General features: G+C 57.3%; 2 long non-coding RNA genes across 5 annotated transcripts; both read left to right on the forward strand.

Moving 5' to 3' along the window:
• Positions 1-2,538: 2,538 nt before the first annotated feature.
• Positions 2,539-7,339, forward strand: LOC131424948 (uncharacterized). 3 transcript variants are annotated; one of them, XR_009228646.1, is made up of 4 exons: positions 2,539-2,624; positions 3,751-5,418; positions 6,367-6,468; positions 6,844-7,339. It is a non-coding gene; the product is annotated as an uncharacterized LOC131424948 (long non-coding RNA). The 3 variants fall into 3 exon arrangements; XR_009228647.1 differs by having other exon boundaries at positions 3,751-4,005; positions 5,301-6,468; XR_009228645.1 differs by having other exon boundaries at positions 3,751-6,468.
• Positions 7,340-9,142: 1,803 nt separating this feature from the next.
• Positions 9,143-13,285, forward strand: LOC131424949 (uncharacterized). 2 transcript variants are annotated; one of them, XR_009228648.1, is made up of 4 exons: positions 9,143-9,503; positions 9,610-9,883; positions 10,545-12,850; positions 13,157-13,285. It is a non-coding gene; the product is annotated as an uncharacterized LOC131424949 (long non-coding RNA). The 2 variants fall into 2 exon arrangements; XR_009228649.1 differs by lacking the exon at positions 13,157-13,285 and having other exon boundaries at positions 10,545-11,738; positions 11,885-12,914.
• Positions 13,286-13,661: the final 376 nt, after the last annotated feature.

A 13,661-nucleotide genomic window follows, 5' to 3' on the forward strand; every position in this document is an offset into this window, starting at 1 on the left:
CTTTTGTTACAGTGTATTGTTATGATTGTTCTATTTTATTTTTAATTATCATTGTTAGTATCTTACTGTGCCTAAAATTAAACTCAGTCTCAGGCATATGTGTATAGGAAGGGGAAAAAAGCAGTATATAGCCAGGAGGGGTGGTGCATGCCTGTAATCCCAGCAAATTAGGAGGCTGAGGCAGGAGGATGACAAGTTGGAGGCCAGCCTCAGCAAATTAGTGAGGCCCTGAGCAAGCTAGTGAGACCCTGTCTCAAAATTTAAAAATTAAAAGGGCTGGGGATGCAGCTTGGTGGTAAACCACCACACCTGGGTTCAATCCCCACTACCCAAAACAAAACAGTCTGTACGGTTTTTCGATACTATCTATGGTTCTAGTCCTCCACTGGGGGTCTTGGGAGGCATCCTCCACAGATGAGGGGGAAGGCTTAGTAATTTCCTCTGCACAAAACCTGTCTCCAAATCCAGCTACATGCTGAGGTTCTGGGGGGTTATTCAGCATATGAGTCTTAGGGAACACGGCAGGGCAGAGTGGACAAAGAGGAGAGCCAAGGTGGCCGACTGCATTGTCCAAGGAGAGGTGCAGCTGCACCTGCCATCCCGTGTTCTTCCAAGACATTCCCCATCAAGAAATGAGACCAGGTCCCCCCTCCCCTGGAAACTGGACAGACCTCAGTGACTGCCTCCACTCAGAGCCTGAGAAATTTCCAAGGTTGGGTCATAAAAATGCCGGGAACTTCTGCTCATTCTCCTGGGAAGTTTGCTCTTGGATCCTGGTGCCAGGCTTTAGGAAGCCCAGGCATCCAGTGGAGAAGCCCGGTGGAGAGGGTCCAGGGCTGGGGACCGCCGCACGGGCAAGCTGACTGCAGTGGACTCTCTGGCTCCCACCAGAGCCTCCCTTGGAGCCCTGCCCCAACCGCATGTTGAAGGTTAGAACAGGGCAGGGGTTGGGTGGGCAGAGCTTTGTTAGAGCAGCCCCCGGGGCTCCTTGGACCTGGACCCCCTGCTCTCCAACATGACGGGTGACGAACTCCTACTCGTCCTTCAACTTGAGTTCACCTCCTCCTTGAAGGCTTCCTTGCCTCAAGTCCCAGAAAGAGTGTGAGACCATCACCCTGCAGGACCTAAGCCCTTGGGCATCCTCTTATTTGCCACCCAAATAGAGTGACAGAGTAACAGGAGGTCCTCCCAGGAAGCATGGACCCCTCCCAGGAAGCGTGAGACCCTGGGAGCCTTGCTTCTCTGTGGATGCAGAGCAGGCGTCTTCTTGACCAGCCTGGACCTTAAATATGGCAGGTGCTGGAGCAGAATCTGCTGAACGGAGGCAGAGTTTGACCTTGTGGGTTCAGTCCCAGGGAACTGAACTTGCACTTCAGGAGACAAGGGGGTCCTCACGTTCTGGTCCAGCTGCAGGCACGTGCCGGCCAGCTTTGCCTCCAGGTAGGAATCCAGGGGCTCCTCTGGAGGAGGGGCGGCCTGAGGACTCCCTTGGACACACAGATAGGTGACTCTGCCCAAGAGAAGGACAGGGGACCTTCCAGAGGAAGTGAGCCTGTGAGGCCCAGGACCTAAAGGGATCCAGGGGACCCCAATCCTGGCGGACGCATGCTGAGAAGCTGCAGCTGGCCTGGCAGCCCCAGCCTCGCCACCCTGAGAGCCAGAGAGTCACCTCTCCCAGTGCCCCACAGGAGCCCCAGGGAGACGGGAATGATGCACAGCATGCATTGGGCTGTGCCTGTCTCCGTGGACAGCCCCCAAACTTCTTGTGACCTTGAACCACACAGCTCCCATCTCTGAGCCTCAGTTTCCCCATCTGTCCAACAAGAGGGTCCACAGATGCCCTCCCAGTTCATGTGATCTCCCGGTGGCAGGTTTGCCTCCCCCCCAGGCCTCTTCCATGCCCCTTCCAGATGGGCAGCCCCTCCAGGGTCACCCAGGAAGTGCCCGGAGCAGCGCAGCGGGGACGGGCAGCGGGCAGCCTCGCCCCCACTCTGCAGCTCCGGGCCGGTCTGTTTGTTTTCCTAAGCAATTCAATATTTAAGACCCGGCTGGCCGCGAGCTCGCGGGCTCCCCCTTCCTTTGTCTTACAGCTCCCGCCGCCGCCCGCCTTACACCCCCTCCGACGAGCCGCGCGCGCTGCTGATGGAAAATTCATTAGTGGTCTGGTCTCCTTCCCGCCCCTTCTCCATGTTCCCAGGCAGCTCCGCGCTGGCGTGTCAGCCTTTCCATCCTGATTATCTGGAGACGCCAATTTCAAAGAGACATCTTAATAGTGATGTCAACGAATTAATTAGATGTGTTAATGAGCTAAAAGCAACCCAAATTAAATTAATGCAGTAATAAGCGCAGACAGCAAAATTAGCTCCAATTTCTCTAAATGATTCTGAACTGTACACAACACCTCCTCTCGCTAGAACATTACCATCCCCCAAAGCTAATCAAGAACCCGGCGCAATTAACTGCTTAATTACAAACAGGCGCGCGCGCGCGGGCGCACACCCACGCACGCGCGCACACACACACGCGCAGGCTTGCACGCACTCACACACATGGCGAGGAATTCAGCAGGCAGGAGGAGTTAGCCTGGGGGTGCAGGGGCTGCAGACCCCCTGAAAATAGCCCAGGTCACTGCCCCTCCTCTCCGATTTTTTTTTTTTCAAAACCTCATGATAGAAAGCGATCGAGGGCCCTTGGCTTGGGAGGGTCCATCGCTGTGGGTGATGGCCAGGGCGCTGGACCAGGCCCGCAGGCTGCAGGGAGGCTGCGGGATCCCCGGGACCACTGGGCATCTGGGTGGGGAGGCCCCCGCGGAGGAGGAGCAGGAGGGGGTGTGGGCGGGAGGGGGCAGGGAGCAGCCAGTTGTTTATTGCTTGCATCAGAATCCGAGTTGGAACTAAAAAGCTAATTGTCCAGCCCGGCTGATTTCCCACCGGGCAGGGAGAACTGCTAATAGCTTCGCAAGCGGCTCAGGTATCTGATTAGCTGTAATTGCAGCTCGAGATGAGCAGGGGGTGAGGACAGCGGAGGAGGAGGGTGGGGGAGGACGAAGGCTGGGGGCCTGGCATGGAGTCAGAGGGAGACCAGGTGAGCTGAGGCTGAGGGAGGCGCCCAGCACCAGGCAGGGGCAGGAAGGGGGCAAATCAGAGGCTATCCAGCTGGCCAGCCATGGACTGTCCTCCCTGAGGACCCCCACCCGAGTGGCCTCTACAGCCAGGCAGTACCACTTCCAGGGAGTCTGCCCCTCCTGTCTGTAAGTGGGGCAGTCCCCATCACTAACTCTGACCCAGAGCCCAGGGGGCAGGAGCAGGCCAGAGCTGGTCAGTCAGCACCAACACAGGGGCTGGAGTGGCTGCTCCCGTGGACAGGAGTCTGGACAGGTGGAGAGGCCCCGGATGCCCTGGGACAGGGAGCCTGCCTGCACCCCACGATCAGGCCAGTCCCCCAAGTGAAGGGTGATTTTGTTCATTTCAGATTGGGCTATTGACTCTGGAGAGAAGGAGGTGACCATCTCTGTCCCTCCCAGCCCAGCCACCCAGGAGCCTCAGCTCTGTGGCGGGTGCCTCTCCCAGAGGGGACAAGGAGGCCAGGCCACCCTCTTGTCCTCCTCCAACAACCCCCACCCCTCCCCTCTCCTCCCTTCCTCAGTCTCAGGGTGCATTTCTTCCCCAAGGTGCAGATGTCTTCCTGCATTTGGCTTTTTAACTTGTGATTCAGTTGAAATATGTCTGTTCCCATCCTGGTTGCTAACAGGAAGCAACGTGTCGCCACCTCGCTAATCCACTGGCCATGAGTTTGGTACCTCAAGCTGGGCACCACTCCCAGGGACACGGAGATGATGGGTCACTGTCCCTGCCTTGCAGAGAGAGAGCTACCGTGCACCGTGACAGCCTGTGACACCTGACCAATGATGTGGGCGCTGCAGGGGACACCACCAAGCAACACCAGAGGATCAGAGGAGAGTCCCAGAGGTGGCTCTGGCTGGGGAGGTTGCAGATGGGCGCTCAGGTGGGAGCTGGGGTGCAGGGACGTTCTGAGGCGGGACAGCTGAGGTGCAGGAGCCCTGGGGCTGATGTACCCTGAGCCATGCCACCGCACCCCAGGACTGGCACCCCACGTTCCCTTAGCACTGGGGGCTGAGGAATCCTAAGGGAGGTGCCAGGGCGCCAATCAGACCCCTGCCTGGGGCTTCGGGGTCTACCCTAACCCCACGTGCCAGAATCAGCTGTAAATTCTGTGGGACCTCCAGGGTTAAATCTGAGAAATGGGGACATCATAAACTGAGCTTCTAGAGAAGGAAAAGGCCCAAGGTGTTCACGCCCAGGAGAGCCTTGCAGCCACCCAAGGCCACCAGGCGTTGACCTTCCGGGGACACACTCTGCTTTGTAGAGATGGGGAGAGGGAGGCCAGGGCCGAGGGCGGGGCCTGGGGCTGGGGCTCAGGATCCCACCGGTCAGCACAGGCCTCTCCGCTCACTTCCCGAATGCCAGGGCGGCCACCCTGGATGTTGTCACAGGCTTTTATTTCCCCACAGGAAGAAAGGATTGTTTTGCTCTGGCAGATGCCCCAGGGAGCGCTGTGGTCCCTGAGCGAGGAGCCCGGGGTCCCAGGGGCCCACAACAGGTGGGAGGGGCTGGGAGGAGACTGGAAGAATGGTCTCCTTCTCCAGCCACCTTGCACCTGGCAGCCATCACCAGGCCCTCAGCCTCTGGCCCCCAACTCAGGAGGGGGCCGGGCGGGGACAGCCCAGCCTGTGGCTGTGGCAGGCCATCGCACACAGAATGCACGTGGACAGGTGCACAGGCACGAGGACCCAGCGGGGAGGGGTGGGCAGGCTGGGCCCTGGGGAGCCGGCCACCACCGTGTCAGGCACACACCTGGAGGCTGCCCAGACGCCCACAGCCCACACCAATTAGGAACTTACTTTACATTATTTTAATTTGTCTCTGGAGCCTTGGAAGGAAAGTCATGCAATTATTATTATTATTATTATTTTGGAAACTCCAGCAGCCATTATATAAATTACGTCTAATTTAATACATTGGAGGCAGTTTTTTTTCTAAACAATCATGTTTTCCCTTCCCCGACGACGGGGCCACTGTCCCCTAATAATTCTGCTCAGTGTTGCAATGGGGAAATGTCCTGACCCTGAGAGGAAGAGAGAGGCCTCTGGGTTACACTGATCTCTCCACCCAAAGAGGGGACAAGAGACTTTGAAAGCAGTTGGTTTGGGGTGCCATGGGTGTACTGTGTGCCCTCTGAGAAGTTGCCTAACCTCTCTGAGTCTCTGTTTTGCGTCACAGGCTGATGCCCTCCAGGTAGTGCCCTGGAGCGTCTTCATCCACCAGGTGGATTCGCTCAGCCCAGAGCAGGGACAGAGGACATGGTGATTGAAGGGGGCCTGAGATGCATTGTAACCAGGTATGGTAAGACACACAGACATAGCAGTGACTGTCACGAAGGGACACGTTTTTATCATTGTCACTGACCTGGGAAAGGGAAGTAGGCATCCCACCCCAAATGTCAGAGCAGCGGACGAAACAGGAATCCGACGGACACCAGCTGCCGGCTCAGGCTCTGGTCCTGCCGGTAGGCACTGGGCATTTTTGTGACCTTGCTTGATGGCCACAGTTGCCCACTGGGGCTGGGCTGGGTGTGCCCACCCTGCAGTGTTGACAAGGAAACTGAGGCCCAGAAAGGAAACCCCCTTCCCGAGGCCACACAGGGACAGGGCCAGGGTGAAGACCAGCCTGGAGTGACACGCAGGGCCCAGGTCGAGGTCCCCTCGGTACAAGGTTAGGAACTGTGGGCTCCTGAAGACCAGAAGAGGGGGCGACCAGTGGATCGGACATGGGGTGGCTCCTGGGCTATGTCAGAGTCTAATGAGGTTGTACCTGGGGAGCATCAGCACTTAATAGGTGCCCAGTAAGCAGCACTCTTGGGTGAGCCAGAGGGGCCCCTGCCCCCGCCTCTAGGCCCCAGTGTCCCCATTTGTACAGCAAGGAGAGCTCTGGCCACTGCACTTGGGGAAACTCACCCGACTGATGCTCGAATGCTCCAGAGACAGGGTGTGCCAAAGCAGCACAGTAAACACCCAGAGACATCCTGTGTCCACCAGGGGGGACACATGCACACAGGGGGCTGCTGGGGCCACCGCACAGCTGGCAAAGCCACACGTCACATGGAAGGAGGGACAGGAGCAGCCGTGGCCTGACATCACCACGGGGAAGGCTGAGCGGCAGCCACAGGAAGCTCTGGGTTCACGGCTCAGCCTTTCCTTCAGGGCTGGGGATTGAACCCAGGCCCTCACCCCTACTGGGCAGGCACTGGCTGGAGCCAACCCCGAGTCCTTTTTGATTTTGACAACAGGTCTGGATAAGTCTCCCAGGCTGGCCTGGAACCTGCTATCCTCCTGACTCAGCCTCCTGAGTTGCTGGGTCGACCTGTGTGTGCTCATCCCTTTTGTACCATGTGAGGAAGAGACATTTTTTAAACTGTGTATTTGTATTTATTCATCTATGTAACTATTTACCTATTCATTCACTCATCTATCTAGCTGTTTGTTTGTTTGTTTGTTTATTGTGGTGCTGGGGATGGAACCCAGGGCCTTGCACTTAGTCTTAAGCATATGCTCTGCCACTAAGCTACACCCCTAGCCCTCGCTTTAGAAAAAGGTTTTAAGCACTTGTGGGCATACATACCCAAGGAAAAACTAAACCGTGCACACAAAAACCTACATACGAATATTGATAGTTGCATTACTCTTTTTGTTTTTTGAACCCACAGACACTCAACCACTGAGCTACATCCCCAGGACTTTTTTTTTTTTTTTTAATTTTGAGACAGGGTCTTGCTAAGTTGCTGAGGTTGGCCTTGAACTTACGATCCTCCCGACTCAGCCTCCCCAGCCGCTGGGATTCCAGGTGTGCACCACTGCGCCCAGTGACTGCAGTGTTATTCACAACAGTCAAAGAAAGATTGAAAGCCACAGAAATGTCCATCAGTGGATGAACATATCGACCAAATGTGGTCCATGGGTTCAACAGAACGCCTCACAACCCCATGAAGGAATGGAGGGCCTATGGACCTTGAGGACCCCACTTCTGTGGAGTGTCTGGAAAAGGCAAATAAATCATAGCAACAGAGAGGGCTGAACCTTGGGAGGGGAAACCAGGAGGTGAGTGGTGATCGTTGTGATTTCCTTGTTGGGAGGTGATGAGAACCTTCTGGAAACAGCTACTATGGGTGGTAAGTCACACAATCTGGGAAGATACTGAACCGTGCCCGGGAAGGGGCGAGTTTGCTGGAAAACCTCGCGTTACTTTTCCGGGGTTGCCTTTAACCAAGTGCCACAAACGGGGTAGGGTTGGTGGCGGGACTGGGGCTGGGGGGGTTGGCTTTCAGCAACAAAAATGTATCATTTTACAGTTGCAGAGGCCAGAGGTCTGCCGTGGAGGAGCTGGCGGGGGACGAGAGGTGTTGGGTCACCCACCTGAATGAGTTCCACATGATGATATCTGCAAAGATCTTGGTCCAAATAAGGTCACACTGGCCCATGGGATTAGAACCATCTTTTGAGGGACACCCCTCAATCCATCACATTTGAGCAATATATATATATATATATATATATATATATATATATATATATATATATAAAGAGATGGAGGAAACAGACCCCACAGTCAGGAGCACAGTGACCTTGGAGAAGACCCAATTCTTTGTCACCCCCTCTGCTCCTATAACCAGCACTGGAATAATGTTTGAGGGAGCAAAACCCCCGGTGACCTCCCAGGGCTGAGCCTTTATCCCTCCGGCCCTGAATGACCCAGGCCCCTATCTAGGCCAGCCCAGTTCCAACCCTCAGCTCTGACCTCGAATGTCTTTTGGCCACCCAACCCCCCCCCCCATCCTGCTTGGAATCGGTGGCACTCAGGCCTGTCACGTGCCCCGCATCCCCAACTTGTAAAGTAACAACCTGTCACACACACAACCTCTTTGCACCCAAAATGTTCTCTGATCTGTGTAAACTGCAATTGAAGCTGCGCCGCTTGATATTAATATCTTTTGTTTGTGTGTCAGGGTTCTGCGGAATCTAATTAAGGAGTGTTCTCGGCGTATCCAGGGTGTTCCAACAATTCCGCCGAGCAGACCGCGCGCGCTGTTGACCTGCACAGATAAACTGTGCTTATGGATTCGGGGGTGGCAACGGGTGGGGGTGCCCCAACTGCTCTTTTCTGCTGGGGTACCAGGCATTGCCCGCCTGCGTGTGGCCCATACCTGGCAGTATGGGCATCTTGGCTGGGGTGAGGGGGTGGTAGCAGCGATTCTTTTTGGGCACCTCTGTATATACACAAGTACGCATGCGCCAGGCCTCCCTGGGCAGCGGCTCCTGTCCCCGCTGCCCTTGCCCTAGTGTCTGTCTTCCCTCTCCACACCCTGAGAAGCCAGCAGAGATGCCCAACTGCACAGATTGGGGATTGAGGCCTCTGGTGCCTGCGGAGGACCCGTGCTGTGTGGGGTGGGGGTCTCTGAGCAGTCATTGGGCAATAGACAAAAGCCACACCTGGGAGGTGCTGGGCTCACCCCAGATAATGACAGGGACAGAGCCTGCAGTCTGTCCTCACGGGTAGGCCAGGATAGCTGTCATCCCCTGGGAAGACAGAAAATTGAGGACAGGAGTAGGTAGGCACTTGCCCAGCACAGGTGGAGGCTGGCGGGCAGAGCTGGGCCCTTCCTGACCCTGGAGCCTCCAGAGGGGATCACTCGGGCCAGGAGGGACCAAGAAGCCAAGGATGAGTGTCCTTCATTCTGAAGGTCCAGATGTCCAGGCAGCCACAGGAACCCCTAGACCTAGGTCCTGGCCTCACCCAAGGGGAACCTTGACAAGTGTCCCTCTCCAACTTCAGTGACCTCCCTGGGAAATAACAGGACGCTGTGCCCTCAGCTCCAAGGTCAGTGGCACCAGACCATGCCATCATCAGTGCGCTCCCACCAGGCCTTGCAGGGTGATTCTGCCCCTAATGTCCCTGGGCTGAGCACCAGGGGTGAGGTGCTGAACGCCCACTGGGGAAAGCTCTGGGCCGGGGTGCAGGGTCGGGGTGGGGGGGTGCCGGGAGTCTTGGTAGCAGGAAATGGTGAGAAAGACCCGGACACAGGCTGAAGCCGGAATTCCAGCCGGCCGAGGTTTGGGCGAGGAGTGACCCCCGGGCCGGAAGGGTCTGCGCGCATGTGCACGTGTGCCTTGGATGCGCCAGCATTTGTGCAGCCGGGCGCACGTGGAGTCGTGTCCACTCGGAATCCGTGCGCACCGGTGTCCGCATCTGCCCCCAGCACCCCGGGCTCGCGCCCTCCCAGCGCGCTCAGAAACGCCGGAGCGCCACCTTCCGGCCGTGCGCTGCGAGTTCACCGCGGGCAGTTGGAGAGAGCAGGCCTGAGGCCCCACCCGCCGTGGCCCCGCCCCGTTCCGGGGCCCGCCCTCCATTAGGGCGTGGCCAATGATGCAGGTACCCGGAGCCAGAGCCCACAGGCCCAATTGACCACATTCCAGGAGGGCCCCAAGAGCTTTCCCTGGGTCACTTAAGCCTACCTTTGTGTGGCTCCATTTTACAGAGGAGAAAACTGAGGGGAGAAAAATGCAAGTAACCTGCTCAAGGTCACGAGAGAAGGAAGTGGCACAGCACCCCGGGCACACTCAACACCTTTCAGTGGCCAGTACACTCATATTTAGTCAACGATTAATTAATAGTTATTTATGAGTCTAAACCCATTCAACCCTCGCAGCCTTGAGTAGGTGTCCGGGCAGAACTCCACCCCCAGGGTTCTGAGGGGTCACCAGCTTCTTCCAAGGACAGGAATCTGGAGTAGGAGAGGACTTCAAGGCCAAGTGAGTAGGGAGGCGGGAGGATGGTGGGGGAGGGGGTGGGGGGAGGGCAAGTGAGTAGGGTCTGCCCTCCCAGGGCTCTGGGCGGCCCCTGCCACCCCACTGAGCAGCCTTCAGCAAGTTCTTGACCCCTCTGGGCCTTGGTTTCCCTGTGTGTGCTGGGGGGAAGCTAGAACAGGCATTTTCTTCAGTTCTTCCCCCTCCCCAGACAGTACAGGGTGCCAGGAATTCCTGAGCACTGCTCTGGCACAGAGTGGGGGTTTGGGTGTCCCAACCCTGTGTCGGGCCCTCCCATGCCTGTGGCCCTCCCCAATGGAAAGCCGAGTGCTTCCGCTGGCCACTTCCAGCACCTCCAGCCATGACCCACTCCACCTCCTCCAGGGTCTCCCTCCGAGTGGGAGGCATCTTGGGCGGAGGGTAAGGGGCTGCCAGGGACAGATGGCACTGGCCCGGGTGCCAACCCAGCAAGAGCCGGGCAGAACTTGCTGCTGTCCAGGGCCTCTGCCAAGCACAGTGGCAGGCCCTGAACTCGGGCTGCACCTGGTAGGCAGGAGGTTGTGCTGGGGGGACCTGGTGGAAGAAGCAGCCTGGCACAGCAATGTCTTTGACAAGCGTGACCTTGGACAAGTCCCTCCCCGTCTCTGTCTGGCCTCTTCCTCTCCAGGCTCCCAGGTCTCTTGCTGTCATGATTTCCATTCATCTTCTACCACGTGACCCCAGAACCCAGTGATACACAGCTCCATTCTCACCACCACCGATGGGCTGTGTGGCCTTCAGCAAATTCCTTTACCTCTCTGAGCCTCCTTAGCCTCATCTGGAAAATGGGCTGACACCGTGTGCTGTCTCTGGCCCGGGTGTGGAGCTAGAACAGAGCTCAGGGCAGAAGAGAGGGAATCTGCAGTCTGGGACCCGCCCCCCAGCAGGACCTTGGAGACTAGTGGTGTGCTGGTACCAGGTAGCAGGTCATTTTGTATTTTATTTATTTTTTAAAAGTCTTTTCTTTTTAGTTGTAGATGGACACAATACCTTTATTTTGTTTTTATTTTTATGTGGTGCCGGGGATGGAACCCAGTGCCTCACGCATGCTAGGCAAGTGCTCTGTCACTGAGCCACAACCCTGGCCCCTGTATTTTATTTAGAGACAGGGTGTCACTGAGTTGCTTAGCACCTCGCCATTGCTGAGGCTGACTTTGAACTCGCAATCCTCCTGCCTCAGCCTCCTGAGCTGCTGGGATTACAGGTGTCTGCCACCACACCTAACTTCGGTAGAAACAGACTTCCAACTGATGAGTCGGCATGGACCGGGACGGAAGTGGTCAATTTCATCCCATCCTCAGGCCCAGGGCCCCAGTCATGTAGCTGTAGGAAGAAAGTGCAGTGTCTTCACTGACCTGCAGACTGTCCCATGCCCCCAGGGACAGACACAGCCTGAGGCTGAGGGAGAGCTGGGTGGCTGGAATGTCCACCTCCAAAGACATTTCAGGGCAGACATGCCAGGGTGGGCAGCCCTACCCACTACCCCTCTCTCTCCCTGCACTGACGCACACACGTGCCCCTCTGAGGTCACAGCAGACACAGGAGTCAAGAGCCTGAATCAAGAGGGGTGTCAACTGTGACCAGGGCGAGGAGGCCTGAGACTAGGGAGCTCTGATCCGACAGCAGTGTCCCTTTGGTTTTGCCTGATCGTCCTCCCCACACACGCACAGATGTTCCAACCTCCCACCTGCCCATCTGCCCTGACTTGGGCAGGTGTGTGCCAGGCTGAGCTAACCCGTTGATTGTGCATGCCCAGATGCCCGGCGGGCCATTTAACTCTCGAAGAATCCCCTGCTGGAAGGGTGGATGGAGAGACAGATGAGTGAGTGGAGGAGTGGGCGGATGGGCAGGTGGAGGGATGAATGACAGCTGTACGGAGGGACAGACAGACAAGTGATGAAGTGCACCCTCTGATGTTCGGTATGGAGATGGATCATGCTAAGGCCTGCTGTGTGCCCCGTTTTACAGACGACGAGACTGAGGCAGGGGTGAGCAGTGACAGATGTGGGATCACACATCAAGTTCTCATTCCTGAAACCAGGACCCCGTCTTCAGGAGGCACAGGGTTGTCAACACACCTCAAGGACCTGAGATGGGGCTCTGGGCTCAGACCGCTCATACGCAGGTGCTACCCCAGTTTTGGTGTTGAGGCATCTGCCCGGCCCCTCCTGCTGTCCCATCCAGGTCATCCTGCGGCTGCTGCTGCTGATCCTGCCCCAGGCCCACCTCTCAGTCCCCACCTGCTCCACTTATGGTCCAGACCTCCCTCACGTCTTGGGCTGGACACGGCGCCGAGGTAGGGCGGCGGGTTGATGCCCTCGAGCTCTCCCAGCCCGAGGTAATTAAAGTGCATGGTTATGGAGAAGTTTGTAATTAAACACTTGAGCATCGTCAGACATCCCAGCATGACGCCTGATGAATTAATTACGAGGATGCCAGACCCTCAGGTCTGCGTCCTCACTGAGCGTGCAGGGGTGGCCCCGAGCCTCCGTGTGGGGAGGACGGAGTAGACCCAGCCACCGCCGCCTCCTGCCCACAGCCCTCCCCTGGCCCTCCTCCGGGCCCCCACCCCAAGCACCCAGCCTCCTCCCCACATCCCCACTCCCCAGGAGCTGCAGACTCCAACTCCACATGGTCCAGGTCAACCATCTCAGCCACACCCAGCACCGTCCCCCACCCACCTGGTGGCACCCCTTCCCTTCACTGGCCTCTCCCGTGCCCACGTCCTGCCCCTCCCAGATGTGACCACCCTCCCCAGGCAGCCACATTGATCCCAAAGCCCAGCACAGAGGGCGCTTCACCCCGGCCTCGGCTCCCTGACCCAGAGCCTCAGCATAACCAGAAAAAAACTCAGACGAACCCCAATCTGCAAAAATTCCCCGACTGCTACCCCTCAGAGCGGCCAAGACAGAGCGGCAAGTCGATGACAGTCAGGTGAGATCCTGGAACAGAAAAAACACACCAGGGGACCTGGGAAACTGAATACAGTGTGCAGATGCCAGACCCTCAGTCCAAATCCCAGAAGACAGGAACACGGGGTGGGGGGGCACACTGCGGGGGACGAGGACTCTGTTTGCAACTTTTCTGTGAAGCTAAAAGTTCTATAATCAGAGGTCACTTTGGACATGGAGGGTTCCCTAGCCGGTCCCATTAGACCCCAGCAGAAGGCTAGCACGTGCTTCAGCTTGGTGGTGGGTACGACGCCCGACGCCTGTCTCATGCTGGTTTCTGTGCTTGCAGTGTCCCCGAGGGAGGCACTTCAGAAAACGCTTAGCCAGGTGTGGTGGCGCACGCTGCGGTCCCAGTAGCACGGCAAGTTCAAGGCCAGCCTGGCGAGACCCTGTCTCAAAATAAGATATGAAACAAAAGGGGGACTGGGGAGCAGGGAGGGAGGCAGGAGGGAGGAGGGTGGGAGGAGGGAAGGAGAGGGAGGGAGGAGGGAGGGGGAGGAGGGAGGGAGGAGGGAGGGAAGAGTGGTCTGGCACCCCCCAGAGGCACGGCCCTGAGTGCCACGTTCCAAGCTGACCTTGCCCACTGCCTGTGCCCTCTGACATCACCCAGCCTGGCCAATCCCTAGCACCTGGCGCTCTGCCACTTCTGACATCATCCTGAGCTGGGGCCCTCTCTGTCTGCCACTCCTGAAGGTCCCCCGCAGGGAGGGAGTCACCATTGCTTGTCCCACCAGATATCTGCCCTGGGGTTCAGGAGGCCGCCTCCACCCCCACAAAGGCCTGGGCCCACCTGT

This window comes from Marmota monax, unplaced genomic scaffold (genome assembly GCF_021218885.2).
Source record: "Marmota monax isolate L192 unplaced genomic scaffold, Marmota_monax_Labrador192_F-V1.1 WCK01_AAM20220418_F8-fsc01878, whole genome shotgun sequence".
NCBI lineage: Eukaryota > Metazoa > Chordata > Mammalia > Rodentia > Sciuridae > Marmota > Marmota monax.